Source organism: Thunnus thynnus, chromosome 15 (genome assembly GCF_963924715.1).
Source record: "Thunnus thynnus chromosome 15, fThuThy2.1, whole genome shotgun sequence".
In the NCBI taxonomy this organism is placed as follows: Eukaryota; Metazoa; Chordata; class Actinopteri; order Scombriformes; family Scombridae; genus Thunnus; species Thunnus thynnus.
This window is the reverse complement of record NC_089531.1, coordinates 21122734-21146359: the sequence shown is the minus strand read 5'-3', so window position 1 is coordinate 21146359 and position 23626 is coordinate 21122734. Positions and strand designations below refer to the sequence as shown.

The window sequence follows — 23626 nt, the reverse complement described above, 5'->3', positions numbered from 1 at the left end:
ATAAGATGTGTATTGGTGAGAAACTGAACATACACGAAAGGTTTGGTTTTGTAGAAGAAAACTCCACAGGGTGCCTTTAATTACTGAGATATGGGAATATGGTGACATCGCTAAAAAGAATTCAGGCAGAGTGTTGTAGCAATGTCACCGTATATCCAGATCTCAGCAATTTCTTTGGTCAGTGCAATGTTATTATAACCAAAATGATGGCCCAAAGATTGAGAAATATGAGAATATGACCATAGCTATAATAAACCAGAATTATCCTTAAAGTTTTCCAAGAGCAGTTGTATGATACATACACACCGTCTGGCTCACATAAAGTGTGCACACTTTGCCCAGAATATATTACATTCAGATGTGTAGTGCAGCCTTTGAGAAACTGCATGTTAATACTGAAGAAGTGGTGGTTCTGGAAAATATTCAATACTATTTACGACAATAATGTTTCATTCTTGCTGCTTTGTTGGGGCACCATGAGGTTTTGTGCCCTTTTTAATGGCGTCTAAAAGTTCAAAAAAATATCCTCATTCATTTCATTAAAATTCATCCTATTACTGTTCAACATATTACTATTCAATACTTTATCCTATCTTTGTAATGAAATGCAAAACCCAAGAGACAAGAGCCAAGAATGTTATTAAATTATAAGGGGAAATTTTTGCAGCCGTTTTTGGCCTTATCAACTGTTCAAGTGACCTAATCCCTTCGTCTTTCTTCTCCCCCCTGCACCCCCCCCTTCTCTTACCATCCCTCTCCCCGACCACCAGAATCTGTAGTGATATCCTTTTGTAGTTCATATGCAGAGAGGTATCTCTCCAAGATAAGGTCTATGCATTACTCTGACAGTGTGCAGAAGTGCAGAGATGCTACAAGTAAAAATAATCAAAACACAACTCCATTCTGCAGAGCTACACTGGGCAAGAAGAGAGATAGAGAGCGACCTGAAGGTACTTCAACCTTTGCCACACACATACTCACTCACACACACACACACACACACATACTCACACAAACACACACTTGCACGCACAAATGAAAATAAAAGACACAAAAAAGTACAAGAGGAAAGTTCTCCTTTCTTTTCCTTGTGCTTTAGTGTTTGCCAGGATCAGCTGCTAAATGTTTTATTCAGCAGAACTTGGCTCAATCTTATAGGCCCTTTGATGCACTACACAGGCCTAAAGTGCAGTGCAGCACAATAAAAAAACACTAAGGCACACTGTAAGGGCAAGGAAGTCCAAACAAAGTGAACAGTCAGTGTTAAACTATAACCACTCTTCCAATATTGGAAGTACTCTATAATTTTGTAAAACTCCACATACTCTGCATTAGATAGCAAGACTTACAAAGTACTCTGATTATGATGCCAATAAAGTCTTTTACCTCTATCAGCTGCTTGCCGGCAGTGAGTGTCTTGGCGAACACTGTAGTGAAATCGATCTGCATAGAGATAGAAAGGACTATTATGTCTACATTTTATCCTCAAAGAACTTTGGTGAGGTGATACAGTTTTATATGAAATGAATCATCTGCTGTCTTGTGGAACACTTTCACAATCAAGTCACATACCAACAGTTGGCCTTTGATGTTTGCTTCCACATAGACTCCAGACGTAAAGGTCGCATTCGCTGGTGTTCGAACTTAATCTGAACTTGAGAGTCCAAGCTCACGACAACAGGAGTACGCTCAATTTGCAATTGATTGTTCGTTAAGCTTCATTACTGTCACTCCACCTGTCAAGCTTTCTGTCCTTGCACAGTTTAAAAAAATAACAGTGACAGATTTACCACTCAAATTTTTGGAAGTTTTTTAAAAGAATGGGTCTTTGATTTAGGTAGACAATAGCAGGTTTCTCATTTCTAGACGACGACCACCAAGTGTTCTGGCTGAAATGACAGCTTTGATTAGCTGTAGCCATGTAGCTCCATGAGCTGGTTAGGAACGCTGTCTTGGGGTGACGTTTAATGTTTCCAAAGCAATAATATTGAAATCTTTGGTTGTTGTTCTTACATACGTGTTTGTATTTTCAAACAGTATGTTTTCACTTTTAATGTTCTAAAAGAAAAAGGCTTTTAGGGTGATGAGAAACCGGTGTGTCAGACAAATGTAATGCTATCTGGGGCAATGCTGGCTGGGGATGCTGAATTGCAAACTTCCACAAATCCAGTAAAAAAGCAGGACAGAGCTTACCCTAAACTCTTATAACATCTAGCACTGGCTTCCAATACTGCTGAAATACTACATATTCGTGAAAGGGGCTTCTTACGTAACCTGTAACCTCACAAACAGAAGTAGTTCATTAATGATATGCTCCTTGGCCATGAGAGAAATGCTTGGTTTCTACTAACTAACTACTGTAAGGAGTAAGTTGGAACACATTTTCACATATTATCTTGATAAATTGACCTCATAAAATCTCAATCTAAATGTTCAATTTCTCATCTGATAAAATCCCAAAAGATAATTTGGTAACACAGTAACATTTGCAGAACAAAGCTCGAATCTTATGTTGCTGACACAAGAATGAGCATTTCAACACTGAAAAAACAATACCACATTCTCACTGGTTTTTTTTTTTTTTTTAAATCTCAAAACGAAAAAGTGTTGGCTTCAGCTGGAATGAGTAATGCCTAATGACTGACAGCACGCCAACACCTTGAGGATATCCTATGAAATCTGGAGCTCCTGAGTTCAGTTCTGTTATGTTTCTCCTCTACTGTACACCTGATGCTCAGTAAACACAAGCTTTACTTTCATCATCAGCTGTTGTTCTCTCCCCCAACACACATTCACCCTCCGTTGTATTTTTCAATTCACGGTGACCGGTATGTGTTGTTGCTGTTCTAGAAATGACACACCACCACTATCTGTAGAACGCTACTGTGTTAAATAACAGTTAAACAGCAGGTGTACTTGTCTGAATAATCAAAGCATGATGCAACATGAGTTACACTGTGCCACACGTTGTGCCAAATTAAACTTTACTTGCTATCTTTGTCCTGTTTTTTATTCCAACGAGCAGTATGCAACTTAGTTTGAATAAAACTCTTCAGACGTTGCATATAATTTGGTAAGAGTTGTAAGGAAGCAAAAATACCCATAAGGACTTTCTTTACTGTGACTCAGTTTGGACTCATGCATAACCATATCACTATTTTGTGTACCTATACACACTCTCTCTTCTGTGTTTTATGTGTGTGTTTGAGAGTGGGGCAGTGTTTCACAGCCAAAGGCTTCACCATTATCCAAGCTGACTTATTCAGGGACATGGTGAGGTGTGTGTATGTGTATGTGTGTGTGTGTGTGTGTGTGTGTGAGTGAGAGAGAGAGAGAGAGAGAGAGAGAGAGAGAGAGAGAGAGGCTGACATGTTGAGCGTGTCATTCTGCAGCGGGGCGACCTCATTCTGTCATAGTGCCAGAGTGCCTACTTCACGAGCAACCCCGTCACCATGACTCACTCATGCATAAACAAACAAACACACAAACACACACACACACACACACACTGTACACAGCTCATACATCACTGCTCTGAGGGGTAAAACTATACTTTCTGGAGACAACGGGAGCATTAATACACAATTTGTACATTGCTCCAACATTGGTACATCCCTGAACTATTGCACTCAAATGACGCACAATCTAAGTTCACAGAAGTTGCATGTGAACTGAATGTACCATGTGAGGCATTCCTATTTTTGTAGCGTTTAGTCATCATTCCTATCGCTTTTTCTCCCTTTTTTTTTAGTTAATTGCTGAGATCTGGGAAGAGAAGCCAGACAAGGCATGAAACAAGAGCAGTCAGACAATCAGACGGTTAGCCAGAAAACAAGCCAAACCGTCCATCATAAACATCCATCACAGTTTACAGACCGATTCCTGGTTCAACTTTGACCTTCTGTCCCTGCAGAAACTGTGTGAACACAGGTTTCATACACAATGAATGATTATTACCAACATATCAGTCTCGTTGACTTTTAGTTATACCCGTGAGAAAAGTGGTTTAGATAATCTGGAAAAACTCTTGGCTTCCTTACAACTGATTATCCAACTACTTGTTCTTCTTGACCTGTCAGACTCGACTGTACTGAAGTTGCCATGTTTCATATTTCAGTAATTACTAAAAAATGTCATCATAGCCATAGAAATAATGGGCCAAGTTGTAATAAACCAGAATTAATATCTAGTGTTAAATCTAGGAGAACAAACAATGCTTCAAAATCTGTTGAATGGACTTTGAATTACATATGCCTTTAAGACCAGATTTTTTTACATGTTGCCTGTCTTGAAATAGCTCATCTTTTTATCAGAGTGTTGGTGGTGAATAAAGTCCTTGGCTGATATCTGGACGTTTCAAACATTTCAACAGCTTATCCATTTGTAATGCAAAGATAGATTTATCAGAAAAGCTACTATATAAAATTGAAAAACCTCCCACTTCAGAATTTGAAAGTCATAAATATAACCGTCTGTGTATTTAAGTACTTAAGTTGCATTTACTTGCTATTGTAGTGACCCAGACCTACTTGACACTGCAGCGGCAGAAAAAAGTTGAGATGATTTGCATCAAAGTTATTGGCTAAAAGTTGCTGTATGCATTACATTTTACAAGCTCAACTGAATGAAAAAGTACAAACCACTCAACTCTCATGAGGTTTCTGAGCGAGACTTGATTAAACACAATAACAGAACAGACCGGAATAAGCAAAAGGTAAAGAAAAACGTTTTATATCTCCTTATGGTCCTTTCCATAATGTCAGACACTTAATAATGACACTGAGCCTGTCAGTGGCAAAAACTTTTATTGGACACATATTGACAGGATGCAATTGTCCAAAAGGATTACATTGCAGCCCATTTTGCGGCTGCTGGCTGCAGCTCTCTCGCTCAATACTGGACCAGTTTCAAAAATTGTTGTCCCCATTAGTCACTTAGACACAAAATGATGGGAAAATATGGTCCAGGTTGAAAAATCCCAAAGTTTCCTTTTAAGTTTAAGCAGGAAAACAATTATTCTAATTTTCTTATCACGTCTGATCATCTTCTCTCTAATTTTATCCAACAGACTCACATTTTGTCTAATGATCACACTCCCTGAAGGGTATTTAATAAAAGTAATTGTTTATTTGTTTTGCTTTACAACACTCTGAACACAAGCTCTACCCTTTTAGGGGCCAATTCCTGGCTGTTTATCTTGTTGCGGAGATTTACAGAGTATGGCTGTGCTAGCTATGTCTCTTTGTGCTGTGCAGAAATACAAACTTCACCAGTACTTCCACAACCATGAAGGTGAGTAAATAAACATTTATTTCCAATAGAGCTGCAACCTTCAACGGCCATAACAGCTAGCCAGCACTACTGCTGCTGGTCTCTAGGTAGAAACCACTACTACATGAGTAGTTTGTGTACAATATGAGGCATTTTGAGGTGTTTTATTATTAAGTCCTCCTCCACGCAAAAATATGTCTTTGTTCTTGTTCCTTCAGTTGGATGTTGAAGCTTCACTGAGCAGAATGATGCACTGCATGTGCAGAGTTTGACACTTGAAGGCTGTTTTTACATTCATCTGCTGAAGGGGAAAAGTTTATCTGCTCTCCCAGAGAATTGGAGCTTAAGGGGGCGGACCTATAAGCATCATTTGTGACATCACAACCAGTTTGGAGCTAATCATGGTGCAGTATGCAACTTATAAAAGTATGATGAGGAAACTTAAAGCCTACAATGCACATACTACATAGGGACCGGACTTTTCAGTGAAGTAGGAGGCATCTTGTACCCAGCAGTGAAACTTTTGAAAGAGACAATATTTTCATTTTCACAGATCCTTAATTTTTCAATGAGGGAGATGGAGATTTTTATTTTAAGAATTTTTAACAAGTTATCTTAACTTTTTTGTGAAGAAACCATATGAGACATAAATTATTATTCCAAGCAGAGTATTTTTACATCCAAAAACATTCACGTCTTAAAACATGTCTATAGGGGATCTGTAAACATTTGATAGAAAAATCCAACCACTCTTTTTTTTAAAATATTGTAATAACTCTCCACAATTATTACAATTAAATCAGTCTGCATTTTTCCAGTCTCCCACACAGCCTTGCCAGTGAAACTGTACATGATTGAGAAAGGTTATCCATTAAAGTAAACATCATGCTCAGCTTCTCGTTTGTCGTTATGTTACATGTGTCTTCATGAGTGGGTGGGACACTCTGATGTTGGTGACTGGTGAACAACATTCACAAGGCTTTGCAATCAGAAAATCAAATTCAGAAAAGAAACACAAGGAAAGCGGGTAAGCTATGATAAATTTTGACATTTCATCAACAAATAACTACTAGAATTAGGTAAGCATCAAACACTGGTTACTATTAATAAGTGTTTGTATGTTAAGGTGAAATTGTTTTGGTAAACAAATAATGAATTGTGTGCATCATTGATGTCAATCCAATGTGTCCAAATCTGTCCTTTATGTTGTTAACTTGCTAACAGCCTTCTTTTTCCCTCCCTTTTCTGGCACATTGCTGCATATCTTGGTGTATTCCCACCACCTGTTGATCAGTGCAATATCAAGAAATTATTGTGTATTGACTGTACAGTGACTGTGTATTGCATCACCCGTGTGCATTTGCGCTCTTGTGCGCAAGACAAACCGAACGAGAACCCACTCATTAAAAAAACCTGCTCCATAGTGCTACTAGAGGCCCATCAATAGTGATACATTTAATGAAGCCTAATGACTTCCTTTGAACAACAGAAGCAGAAAAATGCTTGATTCTAACCTTTTTTAGACCATATAGGAACATTTAAATCAGTAACTCATGCAATTTTAACTAACTGCCTTAAGCAGTGCTGGGTATCTCAGTTTCGGCTCAGAGCCAGCTCACATCAGATCACAACCAAACAGTCTCTGTCACAACATGCAAATCATCATTTTTTCAGCACACAGTACATCACCTTTGGGATCTCACAAGGCATAGTTTAAGGTCCCGGCAACATTTGCACACATAATGCTGTCACACAAAATTCATCTCTCAGATAAGGACAAAAAGATACGTGCAATCCCACGGGGAAATTTGATAGCAGCATAAGTGCTTGAACAAAATACACTATCAGCAATGTAAAAATAGCACTTAAGTAAAAAAAAAATATATAACTTCAAACAAAGAGTGGATTCTATATAGCCTTTGCATCAATTATGTACATAACTAATGAAAATTAATAATAAAATAATCAGTATGTATGCCATATTGACAGTGAAACACGTACAGCTACAGAAATACCATACCAAGCACACAAATTACAACAATAAAAGAAATATGTGAAAGCTGATGATATTTAAGTGGTTTTTCAGTAGTGTAAATTATGTGTAAATGTGAGTTGTATATTAAAAACTCCACAGGTACACATTCTAATTCATTAACTAACGAAAAAAATAGCAAAGTAGCATGCATACAGAAGGTGCCTGTTAACAGCTGTTCCATGTCATAAGCTCCAGGGCAGAAGTAGAATATTTAAACAATGATTTTTATCGGTATTTCCCAAGGGTTATGAACAGGTAAACTGTCATACAGGTCTCCTCATGTGCAGATAATATGTATCATCTCACAGAAAGTGCTGATGGAGATGAAAGATGCCACGGCACTTCAGTTCAGTCCAGCATTCCTGTCATTCCCCTCCCAGTAGGCTTGAACTGGGGCCCTTTAAACATGAAGCATTGAGCAGTGTAATGGTTGTGACACAAAGAAGAGCCTAAAGCACTCAGTCTAACACCTCACGGGTGTCTTCAGCCTCCCACCTCCTCACAGCACAGACAGTTGGGAGGTGTTGTCCAAGATGGAGTTCACTTTAGTCCTGATCCTCCCCGCCTGCTCCTGCCTCCAGGGTGTCCAGCCTTGACAAGACAGCCATCCTTTTTCACCGGGATTATTAATCTTTCCTGCAGCCCCTGCCTTGATGTTTCCTCCCCAGCTCGCGGCTGTAGAGAGCAGTGTGCTGCCCACCGACTGGTAGAACATGTTGAGCAGGCTATTACAGAGATCTGACACTCCTCAGGATGAAAAGTAACTTCATTGTCTTGTTTTTTAAGCCTCCAATGTTATTATGTTAGTTCACTGTTGTATTATTGTTATATTATTATATAAAATCTTCTTTGATTAGAAGACCTTTCCATCTGACAAAGCTGATTTTTTTGACAATGTCTTACTTATTTTTGAGTGGGCTCTGAGTGTGTGTGTTTCCATGCATGAATAGGCACTGCTTTGTTTTCTTATCACGATATTACAGGCTACACACACCAGCACTGTATAGCATACATCATCTCACTGGGAAATGCCACTGTTGTATTTCCATGCATTGATGCATATCAACTCTCTGGTAAAGCAGCATTTTCATCATATTTCCTCCCAGGTTACTGTACCTTGACTACTTTATCTGTTTGTGTGACATGTCCAGCTTGTGCTATTGACATCAACTGACACATGTCCAATTACCCATAGTCTGTGACGCAGCCTGTTTTTTGTTGCATTTTAGGGGAAGATTGTGGTTTCTGTTACAAAGGTAAACTTGTCTTGTCTTATTCTTCAAGTCACCTATATTTATTCCTAAACAAAGACCACAATCTTTACCTAACCTCAACTCCTTATGTCCACAGAATCCAGCTGTGTCACATTCTAGCCGTGCCATGGATCTGTCGCTGTTTTAATGTCAATTGGAAATGTTTCAAAAGTGGAGCATCTGTTCTTCAGCTACATTTCTAATATAGTTTAGAGTCTTTGCCTCCAGCTTCCTTGTTTTACAAGCATACTGAATACATGTTTGCAGCAGCTTTGCTGCTATCATTACCTGTATTTTTGTTCATTTTGTGAGATGATGTACTGAGCATAAAATATTTTATCTGCAGTGCAGCTTGGTAATGACTGCTGGTTGACAGGTAGTATTTATGAGCTGTAATCATTTCCCACTACTTCCACTACTTCTGTAGTCACTACTTGTGAGGTCTGACAACAGAAACAGAAAAATATGTAAATGAGAACTATACTGTGAATTCAGCTGCTTTAAAAACACAGCGTATGTGATCACAGAGAGCAGAGGACTGAACGGCAGTTCGAACAAGACCGTCTTCCTCTCTCCTCTCAGTCTATCTCTTGCAATACAAACACAAAAAACTAGTTTTGCTGTAAATGTGTTGAGACCAAGTCAGTGACAAATAAAACGCATAATCAAATATAAATTTTGAGTCAACTGTTAATAAATACAGGCACTTACTATATATACATTCACACTTGAAATTGACACTTCAGAGACGAATCTTGTGTTCTGAGCATTCCGCCTTTTGTACATTAAGACATTTCCACCTGCATTTTGATCATTGTCATGCTGCAGTGTGTAGCAGCCAGCAGCGGTGTCTCTACAGCATGCAGTCAGGTGGTGAAAGTGCTGCAGACCCCTCTCCTCCTCTAGAAGTTGTGGTGCTGCTTCTGCGTGCTCTAATGTGCTTTTGACCTCCCTTTTAAAGTCAGTCGGCTGTTTCTTTATTTCTTCCAACCTGCAAGCCTCAGAACTTACATGATTAGCTGCATCAGTGACCCTCCGCCACTGTTTGAAACACCACATCCCGGGCCTTCAACCATATCTTCTCTTTCCACCACTTCCCTCTACTTTCTTAGTCTGCAGTTTCAATTTCACAGTCACTGAAACCGTGCTTCTTTAGGGTATGTTCTTTTGGCAGCCATCGTCTGTGACATTTTGCCTAAATGATAATGACGGGAAAATTACACTGCCACTAACGGGTTAATTATTGGCATTTAACAAACCACTTGTGGTTAAATATGAGGAGGGGATGCTTGCTTGCTCACATGCACACAATTCCACTCTGGTTTCACTGCCACAAATTAATTTTATTAGCAGTAGTATTACTCTTAAGTCTGCAAATAGATATGAATCACAACAATCATTAGTCCAAATTAGTCAGCTTACACAGGGTTTATCTAAGTCCAGGAGAAATATGATGCTGTTGCATGAATACTACAGTAATGAAAAACAGGTGTCAAGTCTGATGGTTAAAATCTTCCATTTGCACTTGGGCAAAAAAGAACATCAAATTTAGAGGGCCCAATGATATGCATCAATTACTGCATCCAGTGCCTTCAGGGCTTTTCGTTCTCTGAATGTGGAATGAGAATGCTCAACAGTGCTCTGTGTGTGATGCTTTGTTCACTGAGCTTAAAACTGCCTTTTACAACACTCACAGTAGGGAAAGACTGCTCCTGTGTGATCTCTAACATATAGATTTTGTAACCAGACAGGAAATGTGAGATCAAAAAGCAGTAGAGGCAACAGGACAAAAAGAGAGGGGAGTCATGTCTTGTTTCTGTAGCCCCACTGTGGATCATATCCAGGTACATTTGCCACATCTCTCCTGCACACGGCGGCAGTAATGGTGCCCCCTGGCAAGGACTGTGCACTCTGCTCAGTGCGCTGTGGAAATCACCCGAGGACTGCAGGCAGAAACACATTTTAACCCACGCTGCTGACATCCATCTAGCCCTTGACACCGCAGGCTCAGATCTGTCTCCTCGGCTCAATAACAACATGGTGGATCGCAATCACAGCAACTTGGCTCTTCAGCCACACACAAACACACACACACACACAGTTGTGTTTCCATCACTTCAAAGGACATTACACTGACATGCATTAATTTCCTGGTGACTTATCCTAACCTTAACCACTACTAACCTACAAGCCTAACCCTAACCATAACCCTTCAACTTAACCACTGACCCAAAAAGCAGCTTTTTACCAATTGGGGACATGGCCTTTGTTTCTAATTGGACAAGCCGTCCCCAATTAACTGGTCTTTAGTCTGAAATTTGTACGAAAGTAGCCTATGATAGACCACACACACACACACATACACACTGCTGAGTGTGTACTAATGCATGCCACAGTGCATTCAGTTGGATGCAAAACAAAACAAAACAAAACACTAACACAACTAAAAACTTGCGTATTCAATTAACTAAAATTTCAAACTTTATGTTTGCTGCTAGCAAATGTGATACTGTAAATATGTCTTGGACATTACATGATGTGTGTATTATGTATGAAATGAGTACACAAACAAACACGCTCTTATGTGCTTGAATAAATGTAGACAGAAATACATGTGTTGAAAGTGTCACAGTGGTCAGATTTCCACATTTCCTTTCTAGGTATCTTTGTTTTTACACATCTGCTGACAGGGTAACAACCAGCAATTATATGTGTTTGGCGAGAATAAGACAAACAAGGTGTGAAGCATCATCCATGTATTTGTTAATGGAACTGAGCAAAATGTCACACTGACAACACTTGAAAAAGCATTACTTTGATGTGTAAAGGCTGGGATGCTTTTTAAACTTTAAGGCAGGTAAGTGCAAAGTGAAGAAAGGCAGACGTAAATTACATGTAAATTTAAGTAAATCTACATAAACATTACCTTAAGCTGTCCTGACAGACTGCATACACTACCATTGAGGTAAGAACACTGTAATCCCTACTTAGAGGCTCAGAGAAATAACCCTGATCTTGATGGCCTTTCTCTTTTCTTGGCTGTTTAAAAAAATCAATTCGGTGAGTAAAGTGTTTGCACAGGTGATTAACTCCAGCTAATGATAATGAATTAGTGTTGTATTGCTCCACCTGTACAACAAATATATGTATCCCTGTTTAACTCCAGGGGACCTCCTCCACTCCATCTCTGTTTGTTTGACATAAAAAATACCATGATTAGTATTTTTTTCCTTCCATGGATCCAACCGATCAAGTTCCAGTGCATTCTCGTGTATATGTCTGTCATATGAGGTGGCTGAGACAAAAATAATATATTTATTTATGAAAAATGGAACTGATCATTGTAAAGAGAAAAGAATAACCTAATCTGACATTGCTGACACAATTGAAATTCCAATAGAAAACACAAAAATGCCATCAAAGCAAAAACAAAAAGCACATCATCTCATGTTTTTGATTTTCTAGGTGAGGAACCATGTGACATGATCAAGACATTGTAATTTAACTCTGCATTTTACTTCCTTATCACAACGAAAAATGAACAGGAAAAACTACATAGTTGCACCATTTTTTGGCAGAAAGTAAATATTGTGTTCTTGCCAAAGCACACCTTGGTTTTCCAAAAGCATTACTTCATGTGAGAAGGAAGAAGTGACTGATATCCAACAAACTGTGCCTACGGACGATGCGGACACCTCAGCGTTGGCTCGGTTCACTGAGTCCACCATGGAAAGCTATTTCCAAAATGCAGATGCCAAATCGATCAAGCATTTATGCACGTAGCTGGCAGTCATTATCTGTATGGAACAGATAACGATTACCCACGGTGAAGCTCCAGAGTTGTGAGTGATGCAAATAAATCATTATCTCTCTGCCTCAAGAAATGTGAGCACCTGGAAGCTATGGTTGCTGAACTGGAGGGACGATATTCGTTTAGCTCACCTGGAAGAGGGAACTCAAGGTGATAATGTAATGGCTTTTTTTGTCTAATACATCACATGTTGGTTCCCTAAACTCTTGCTTACCCTGCCAGATCTGTTTGGACTGCATTGCATTGGCAGAGCGCTTCGTTCCAGCTCTCCAAGAGTGATCTATGCAGCTCAGAAAGAGACAGAATCCTCGCCCGAAAAAGGAACATCTCTTTGGAGATCGGTGGCCGCAAAATTAGATTCACAGCACACTACAGCGGCTATATCATGAGAAAGAAGATGCCATGTTACCTTATAATAAAACATACCAGGGATTTGGCTTTCATCATCTATCCAGCCTCGATCAAACATCAGCACAGCTTATTTGAGGGCACGAGTGAGGCGAGAAGTTACCTGGATGTGAACTTACCCTCTGATAAGGGACTGGAGGCTATCAACCAGCAAGAAGCTGATAAAAATTAACTGAGAAGTCTTTAATATTCAAAATCTTCTGTTAGAGCTTAGGTGAAAAAATGTTTCATCTTTCTGTCAACTATAAAATGGCAAGGGAGTGTGGGCAGATGCTATTACAGTGAACACACGCATACACACAGCAAACATTGATCAGTAATTAAAGCTCTTTGGTGTTTTAAATCACCTATCACTATTTGTTCATATTATGATGTAGCACTCATTGATCGGCTGTTGATTAAGCTAACCTAACGAGGGGATAAAAGTCGGGAGGCTCTCTGGGGAGTCTGCTTACCATTTACCATCTCGCTCTGTCTGTGAACGTGCTGTGTGTGTGTGAGTAGGAGTGAAATGACTTGGCCTGACCTCCCACTTGCCTTATAATGAAAAGCTGTCTCTTCTCAGGCAGAAACTCTGTGACCCCAATATCCTTGAAACTTATAATACTGGAAACAGCTGGCCCTCTTCACAGGGCTGTCTTTCTTTTTCTCATGTATCTCCTCTCCTGTTTTTTTACACACATACACTGTACATACAAGCAATCACAAAGGATATTACACTATTCGCCTGATCAATCAACTTCCCAGAGGCGCATGTACCTTTCCCATCTCAATCATGCAGCTAATATACTCCCTTTCTACTTGCTCAATTTCACTGGAGTGGTGATGATGGAATAGTGAACAAGCTGGCAACAACGTGGCGGAGCACGTGCATCACGTGTCATATTTTATGACTAATTACCACAAAAGAGGGGGCTTGACTGTAATTTCCGGCATGACTTTTCAGCATGTGTTTACGTAGAATAGAAAGGCGGCAGAGAAAGAGGGAGAGCGGAGGGTTAATGGTTTTCTGTCAGTCATCGATGATGAGTGAGTCTCCACCTGGGAGTTACTGTTAAAAAAAAAAGGAAAAACAACACATGTGATTGTTTCATATAGCCAGTTTGAGTGAATGAATGAATCCCAGCACAAGCTGCCTACTGATCCTGCTGAGTTTTTCTTCGTCTCAAGGGACACTAGATTGAGATTGAAATAGAAAAGGAGGGGGGTGGATAAAAGTGAGGTGAGAAAGAAGAGGGTAAAGGCAGAGGAGAGTTCAACACATGGCAAAGAGGCTGTCAGGTCAGGCAGCCAAGGACATGATGCAACAATGTTGTACCAAAGAAGTGGACGGAGAAGTACACGTCCCAGCTTTTCTACCCGCTGACTGCCTGTTTGGCCCATCCACAGACTGTAAAAAATAATGACATCATCCAATAATCTGTGGACTCCCATTTTGAGTTTGCATTTTGACCATTGCCATCTTGGATTTTTGGAGCCACAAGTGACCATATTTGGACATGAGAGTGGAGCTGACCCTAACGCTAGCTGCTGACTTAGTTAGCACAGTGCATTTACAGTCTATGGTTAACTGTGATAATGCTAATGCCAATTTTCACTAGCGAAAAACAAGTTTAAAATCATTTTAAAAATTGTACTTGTCCAGAAAAAACTGAACATCCGACCCCTTTGATTAGTACAATCAAACACTGAACAAGACTTTTTTAGGCGACAAAAATGTTACAATTAACTTTCATGAACTGAAAACACACTGAAATAGTGATGGCTATGGCTACACCTACACTCTGTGAATCCAGGGTTTTGCTATCGTTATGTCACCCAACCAACATTGTTACTGTGGTATTGACTTGCCTGTGAGGGCACCCACAAGTCATTGGCGGCCACGCCCTTAATTATGCATAACTTTAAGCCTTAATAAAATTTAAATGAGTGAGTTATATAAAAATTCACCCCCGTACAGTTGTCATGAACAGGGAAATTAGGTATAGAGACCAAAACCGTTTTTTGTACCAGGCTGTAAACATGTTTAATTCTGCTATAAAGTTGGGCATTTTAACATGGAAGGCTATGGGGATTGACTCACTTTTGGAGCCAGCCTCAAGTGGCCATTCTAGAAACTGCAGTTTTTGGCACTTTGGCGTTGGCTTTATTTTTCAGCCTCGGAGGTTTCCACTTGGGCCTGCATCCTCCCCTCAGCTTCCTCCCACAGAATGAGGGAAAGGAAAAAAGAAGAAAAACACTTGTGGGTGAAATGGTGTGAGAAAGAACGGCTTAGAGCAGTAGCAACATCCACAGAGGAAATGGCATTTCTCTGGAGGAGGCGGCCTCTCTCCTTTACTTGATGAGATGGGGGAGAGGCAGGAAGCGAGTTTAAGAAAGTGTGAAAGAGGCGGCTAGATGGAGGATGGAATAGGTCAAAGGGAAGATGGTAAGGGCAGAGAGATTGGGCCAAATGGCAGGGACTCATTTCACACACAAACTCTCAGTTTCATGCTCCCTCTATAATTTAAGTCAGCTTGCCAGGCATCCTGTAAAACAAGGTTGGGCATCATTCCTCCAAAGTAAAAAATTGTGTTTTAGAACATTTAATTGGAGTAATACCTGAGAATACTGTTTACTCCATATCTCTTTCTATAAAAAAAAATGGAGCCTTGGTTAATTATCTACAGTGAAAAGCAAAACCAAAGTCTTGTTACTCAGTTAATTAGAGTGCCCTCAAACTAACTCACACCAAGTCTAAAATATGTGACAGGAAACTGCAGAATATTATTTCAATAATAATTAAATAACTTGCTGCCATAGCTACTGCCCAAGTTCCTTTTTAGAGGCTGACTGATACATCAGAAGGCACAACAAAATGTCCTAAATAAATTACAATCTTGAAATTGAGAAGTTTGGACTTATTTTTTACAACTGAAACTACATTTTTGTTATTACAGAGAGAGTAAAGTAACGGTACCTTTTTTAAACTTTTAAAAGTAATTTTAATCTGTTGACACAAATAGTAGTTGGAAAATGTTGTCCTGTATATTAAATCATGATTACTGGTAAATGGATAATGTGAATAAATTAATACATGAAAATGCATGTGATATGTCATTGGTGACAGGGTATTGTAACTCTGAAAAATTAGTTTTTCTTGTTCTCGTCTATGAAGAGTCCATGCTAACTTGTCAATTATAGTTAAGAACAATAACGAATAATAATAATAATGATGATAATAATAATAATAATAATAATAATAATAATAATAATAATAATGATTCCAGTGAAGTTTACTGTTGTAATTGCTATTTGAGTTATGTTTTTGACATTAAAATATTTATTTTCCAACTTCATAATGTGATACTCAGTACATATATTGGTCAGAACTCGTCAATAACCAAGTGTAACAGATCCATATCAAAAATGTGTCTTATTTGTTTCTGGTAAAAAAAAAAGAAAAAAGAAAAAAGAATATCGGCCGATAAATTGTTATCAGATAAGTTAAGCCCTCGAATATTTAAATCTGCATTGGCCTTTCCAGTGTTGGTGGGAGTGATTCTGATCTAGACACTGTTTCTCTTTAAATGGCATCTCCACTATTTAAAGCAACTAGCATCTTTGGCTAGTTTATACTTTATTTATATTCTTCCCTCCCACAGAGCCAAGGTACAGTTATTTTTCTTGGCAAATGTTGACAAAGGATTTAATTCAGTGTGCTGCAGTGTGATTCTTCTGAAATTTTATGTGTAATGTAACACCATTTTCAGCAGGTCAGTGACTCCAGTGTAATTACTGTATTAAATCAAACTGTGTGTGTTACTAGATACAGAAATGTGATTACATTGACACGAAGCACTGCTGGAAACACACCCACTGTAGATTTCAAGGCTTTGTTTGAGAGCGAAAGACAAAATGGTTTTAAGATATTTGAGGAAGTCGTGTTCATAAAAGCCAACATACAAGCTGTGCTTCCTAACTTTTTCAAACAGTACCTCACCGGTCTCCACAAAGGGATTTCATAGAATATAGTCCATAGCATTCAAATTTTCAAATATGGAATGAAAGTTCAAACAGATCTCTGGGCTGCTTTTCTCTTTTTGTTTCTCTCTGCAAACTTCACAACAATATGCGGAGAAAATCAATCTGTAAATGACCTCCAATGTCACAGACAATGTAAAATGAGACCAACCTAGACAGAATTAGCGTTTCACTCAAACAGAAGATGAAGCGCACCGGAGAGGGACAGAAGATGGTGAGGGGATAAAAAAGGCGACAAGTGGAGTCCCAGCTTTCTCTCATGTTGTAACGCGACTGCTGTGTTTTCCTCTGTCTCCTATCAGTCAGCCACTAGAGCAGTGAGCCTGTGTGAGCTACCTCCTTCAAAGTGCGCTTCTTGCCTTGGGCTACTGGTGTGTACCTGTCTGTGATTTGGTCTTTATATCCCCCTCCCTGATACACACACCCCCATCACTACTGTTAAGATCCATCTGGGTCCCCTGATCAAAGGAGAGTGAAGCAGGGGGCTTGGAGGATAACTCTGATTACTACTGCCTGAGGCAAGCCTCCTCATCCCCATCAGCCTTATCACGCCATCATCACCATCCACCACTGCAATCAATATGCCGCCACAAGTCCCTGTAGGAGCTACCACCATCCTCACATGAACGCATGTCATACAGACTCACAGTACACAGAAGGGAATGGATCAGAGAAAGGAATACAATTCTGTACACCAGCTGTGTGGTTGCATGCCATTGTCTTCTTATCCATTGTTGCTTACCAGAATTGAGCCCAGAATTACATTATGCTTATAATCCAAGTAACTTTTCACAAGGTCACTACACTTAATAAACAACTATCAGAGAAGATTTCTGCACATTCTGTCTCATTGCATTCGTCCCATGTATGACTGTCACAGAAATGCAGAGGATAAAATGTACACACCTCACTGAAATGTATAGTGGTGTAAAAGTGCAGCCTGAATAGTAGAATAGTAGAATAATAGAAATTGTTCAAGCTTGTACCTCAAAACTGCACTTAGCAGTGAAAATACTTTCCATTTTTGTATTGAAGAAGCAGGCAGTCCAGATGGTAGAAACATTCAGATTGCATCCACCCTGAGCCTTGTAAATCTGAAAACCATTTCAAGTGGGAAAAGACGTGTCCAAGCTAATTTTTAGGTTTGTTTTCCTCAAGATCCCCTTCCACGTTGAAATAACGGAATAGAAAAAAAAAACAAAAAAACAAAAAAAACAGCCAAATCTTTTTCCTGTTTGTCCTTTTTCAGTTGGCAGAGGAGTGGGACAGATGGGTAGTCTGCCGGAGCTCAGCTTGTTAAACCTCAGTTCATTCCCCTCCTGCTCTTGATGGTCATATATACTGCGTTTCACAATTGTCAAACTCACACTTGAATTGTTCTCATTTACATATATTTCTGTGTCTGTTGTCAGACAAATGAACAAGCATAAAACAATACTTTGACCCATTAATATTTTATGATCACAAAGCTGTCTGACAAAATAAAAAATTACAACACATAAGCAGTGCAATGAGTTATACTGACATTTAAAATTATTGATAATAGTGAGGTTTAGTCTGACTTACATCACTGCTGCCAGTACAAGAAGAGTTTACACACTCGAATCAATCAAAATGCTTCAGCATAAACGTTCATCCTTTACTTTTGAACCCCTACTTTAATATTAAACTACTGCTACACACTCCTCAAACTTGTCTGAGCAGCCATATGTCTTCATGTCCAAGATTACATTTTTTTGCATCAACTCTATAATTCAAGGCTGCTGTTTTTATATGTATGTTGGAAAGCATTTTCGACAAGCATAGTGTGGATGTGGTCTCAGCAGTCTAACGGACACCAACTCAAACTAACATTTATATGTAGATATTCAACCACACAGACACACACACACACTGACAGTGAGAGAGAGAGAGAGAGAGAGAGGGAGAAAGGAAATGGCGGATAAAAAGAAAGAAAATTTGTAGGGCAACATTATCATGTTTTACTGAGGCCTTTTTGTCATCTTTTCCCAACATTTCAAGCCAGCATGTAGAATATCATTCAGGCCCCCCAAGGACGCAAATATTAGCTACAGCGCTACCATTTTCATTACACAGACAATATTGCCATCTGTACTTTCTGTTGAAATGCCATCTCATTTCCCTTCCCCTGCCTATTCTGTCCCGACTTTAATGCCAGCACATCTGATTGAGAATACAACACCAAAGAAGCACATGTGCACAGAGACACACTACATCTACAAACACATGTAAACATACACCAAGGTTGTGTATAATTAATCAGGAGGCATGCTTTGTTTAATAAGACTAAAAATCTGAAGTCCTGTTAGTGTCCCCAAGTGAAACTTCAAAAATAAGATTTTTAGGGCAAACACTGCGTAGTTCATCCATTTTTAGCCATGCAAGTTGCATGGCTCTATGGATGCCAGTGACATCTGTCTGGTTTGTTGGCAGATCTGTCTGTCATTTTTTATTTTTAGTGACATATCAAGACAAGTGTCCATGACTAAATACTTGCAAAACTAATGACATACCCACAAGCCTGAGCTATACTTTGTGTTTAGTGCTAATTAGCAAATATTATGCTAAACTAAGATGATGAACATGGTAAACATCAGCATGTTAGCATTGTCATTATAAGTGCATTAGCATTTAGATCAAAGCACTGTTGTGTGTAAGTACAGTATCAAAGAGCCATCACTGTGGTCGTTATACGCTTCACTTTCTATAAGAGCTGTCCTCATTGCACTATAAATTTTGGTCAACAGTGTCTTATTGCAGCAGTGAAAAGCGGAGCATGTCACCCAGTACAACGATGTGGCTCATTGACATGTTTTTTTGTTCGTTTGTTTGTTTGTTTTTTGTTGTTTTTTTGTGGAAATTTGAACCACAAATATGCACCGCGAACATGTCAATCTGTCTGATAGATTTCAAGATATATTCAAGGTTGACATTCTGGCCTGAGGGTAGCTGTTGGGGTATCTTACTTTAGACCAGTGTTGGGTGAACAGACAGACAAGCCTGGTATTGAATTTGCCACCCCATGGTGCAAAAAACTGGAAATTGAACCAATCTAGAAATAAAGAATCAAAGTTCTACTAATCATCCATTAAACTGCATTTTCCACCTTAAACGTTGTTTTAATTGTATTGAATTGAAGGCTGAAATGAGCACAACACTGAGACACACAAAGGCTATTTATTTTACTGGCAAATATCAGTCAAAACTGCTAGACTGGCAGAACATCCTCTACAAAATGATCCCTTCTCAAAACAAATTACAGAGCTGGCAGATGAGTGACAGCAGCCGGGCGACTTGAACATTAATGACTCGAAACAAGTGTGCACCTCTGTGTGGTGTGTAGGTGCCTTATGATGCTTCAAACATGGCTCACTGACGGTTTCAACTATGGATTCAACAGTCACGCACGCCTCTGTATCTATTGATTTGTTGTATTGATTGGTGGTCAAGACATCTAAGCAATACAATGAATTATTCACTTATTTTATACTTTTACGTGACCATGCTAAGTTATGTAACTCACTCAATTCAGCATACCCAGGGAAGCAATACACTGCATGTGTGTGTGTGTGTGAGAGAGAAAGAAGCATTTGTTTGTGCATGTGTCCTTGGATAATATACAATATATTCATGTTTCATTTCATATATGTGTGCCAGTACGCTTGTCTTTTCTCAGAAGGCTCATCACTCATCACTCCCTCAGCTTGTTACCATGTGTCTCTCACTCCCAAATCCTTCAGTATCTCTCAACTGAGCGCTGATTTATCTCCTTTGCTCACACCTCCATTAAAAGCGGAAGCCAAATAATTACTTAAGGTTAAACGGGCGCTTGGGCAGCACATAAAGCTCTCGTTTGTCCGATGCATCACTCAATAATTCATTTGTATTTCTTTTTTGTTAACTTTTGTCCTCTGCCAGAAACTTGCTGGGCTGGCAGATGAGATCAGAAAGCTTCAGTATTCAGGCTCTTAAGATGAAAGTCAATGATAGATGATGTATTGACTGCAAGTCCAATGTGTCCTGCTGGGAGGACACATTGAAGCGTGATGTGAAATATACAGCTTGTTAGATCCAAGAAAAGTGCCTGCTGGTAAATGGGAGACTTTTTTTTTTTTTCTTTTTGGGTAGTTTCCATGGTAATGAAAATGAATAAACTGCTTAGTTCTCTGAGAATGTTGTATCCTCGTCCAAGCAAGTGGAACAAACTCACACAAACATTAAAGCATGTGAGCGCCTACACCCATGCACCTACTTGACCCATTTGTTCACACCTGAGTGAAGCCAAAGTGCTCAGATTATTTTTCTCTTCCCTCCACAGAGTTTTCTGAGATTGCACACTCAATTAAGCTGTGCACCCAGTTCACCTGTTTAGCCCCACCTCTCCCATCAGGGCAGATTAAAGTCCCCCATATGAGCCTGGAATCTGTACTTATTGTTATGAGAAGTTATGCGCTGTGATTTTTTTTAATGATAAACAGACAGACATACTTCAATGTTGAAAATCAACAGTGGAAAGTCAGCATGTGGAGGTCATTATGGTTGGTGGGTAGAAAGTGCACACAGTGTCACAAGAGAAAGGACAGAGGTTGTGTGCCGCTCTCTGAGGCTGCAGCCACCTGTCACCGGGTTATTCACAATGAATAATTGCATTAGATCCAGGCCCTAAACTCAAGAGGCTAAAATCCTGCCCCCGCTCCCCCATTCCCCTTCCCTGACTCCCTCTCAAGCCACAAAGGGGATTAGGGTTCAGGGTCCGAGACCCGCTCACTGCAGAGCAGGACAAAGGCTGGAAGCTGGAAGCTCCTCAACAGGGAGGAGGAATTAGTTAGGGATGGATGGAAGGAGGAGAAGTAGAGAAAGCCTACAGAAAATCAGTGGACATGGAGGATGGAGAGAGAATAACAGAACAGGGATTGGAAAAGAGAGAAAGGATGAGAGCTTTAATGAGGCCTCAACTGATTTCTGGACAGATGACTGTAGGTCACTGATTCGTGACACACAGAACAAGCACCACAAGTGCTGCTCCGAAAATATCGGCACCCCTAAAAGGGATTTTTAAAAAATACATTTACAATAATCCACAACTATTTTTTTCTTTCGTTATGTGACATACATATATGGTAGTTGTCTAGCAAAGCTTGAAAGTTCAGACTTGAAATAGCAACCTTGACTAAAAAAAAAATCTTAACAGAAGGTCCACCTTAGTTGTTTTGTACTTGTTGTCAATCATTTTGGATCATGTCATTTGTCATTAACATGTGTGCTCAGGGTAAAAATAATATTCACAAGTTTTCCCATTTGAGTCACACAGGCACAAAGTGGGCATACCAACTGCTGTTTTGATTCATATCTCTCTGCTCTGTGGAGCAGCACAAAGTGCTAAAGGTGGGTGAAGTTAAAAAAAAAAACATTGGAGCGTGTGGTGATAAATAAATGCACTCTTAGCCAGTCACATCACTGGTCTCATAGTGCCGAGATAGCTCTGCCAATCACAGTGAAGTATGACTATAGTGAATAGTTCAACAAATGTACATATGTGAACAAACAGCACCACAATGTATTGTTTTTTTAACAGTTAATGACCACAATGACAACAGAAATAAATAAGATGCGATGATATGAATTGTGAAGCATCTTTTTCAGTAATTAAAGTATTTTTTGTTGCAGATTTATACACATTTAGCCTAGTGTTTGTTTGATTAAAATGGTTTATTGACATTTTAAGCATCATTCTGTTGTTGCAGCATGTCTAGACTCATCAAATTGGCAGGGGAGTGACATTCTCTAGAAGCAGACATGGTTTTTGAGATGTTTATTCTCAGCACAACATGTAAGACCCAATTTCCACCAAAATACCAAAAACTCACTTTGCGACTTCTCATTTGAATAAACCTACCACCTGTTTGCGCCTCTCCTCCTACCAGTGTAGTGTGTGCTCTGTGTCTGGCACCTAAATACCATAGAGACCGGCAAAGCCAACTTCAAGATCGGATATATACCAAACTGTCATAGCGCTCCAAAATAGAGCCCCTGATGTCTTCTCATGATGTGTGCTGTAACACTGTTTTACTTCTAGTAGCTATATAGTTGTAGTAGTTTAGTCTAATAAAAAAGCTCTTAACTTTCTACTCATTTGTTTTGCCTGATTGTTGTCTTACTGTACTTCTTATAGGGACTATTAAGCAACTCTTTTGGACTTTCTGTTGGACTTTAAACAATTTATTTTCCTTATGCTTGGGCATATTTGACTTTGTCTCCTGTGCTTTTTATTGCCAATTTTCTCCAATAGGGGTAATTTCTCAGGTCACATCTCCTTGCTGTCTACAGGAGCCATTTCCAATTTTTAAAAATCCTAAAGCTCAATGGTCAATGAAATAAAACGCACTTAGAACCGAATCTCTTAAGTCAAACATCATAAAATATGTTGCGTTGCTACCCAATGCTAGTTTTTCAACCTCCTCACAAGTAATGCGCAAGAGAAAATCAAAAGTTTATTGCATCCAAATAATCACATCCAATATCACTATCAGGTATGCATGTTATATTCAGAGGGATCAAAGGTATATGAGCCACGAACAAAAGAAAATAACCAAAGCAATTACAGAGCATGCATACGATGAATGGCTAATGCTGCAAAAAAGTGTGAAAAAGTATGAAATATCCAACCAAAAATCCAACCAATATTTTAAGTATAATGATTGCCATTTTGATGTAGGTTAATATATATAGCAATTATACAGCAATAGCAATTACATCACATTCACTAATATCAGCATCACTACCATTAGGATTATAATCATAGGC

The 23626-nt window shown here is 39.2% G+C and overlaps 1 long non-coding RNA gene across 3 annotated transcripts in view; it reads right to left on the bottom strand.

The window, feature by feature from the left end:
* LOC137197862 (uncharacterized) overlaps positions 1-23626 on the bottom strand; it is a 239677-nt gene that overhangs the window by 109857 nt on the left and 106194 nt on the right. Inside the window, exon 3 of one of the 3 annotated variants that reach the window (XR_010931523.1) lies at positions 1387-1443. The exons of the other annotated variants lie outside the window; for them this stretch is intronic. This is a non-coding gene — a long non-coding RNA (uncharacterized lncRNA). The remainder of the gene's footprint in view (positions 1-1386; positions 1444-23626) is intronic. 3 annotated transcript variants of the gene reach the window in all.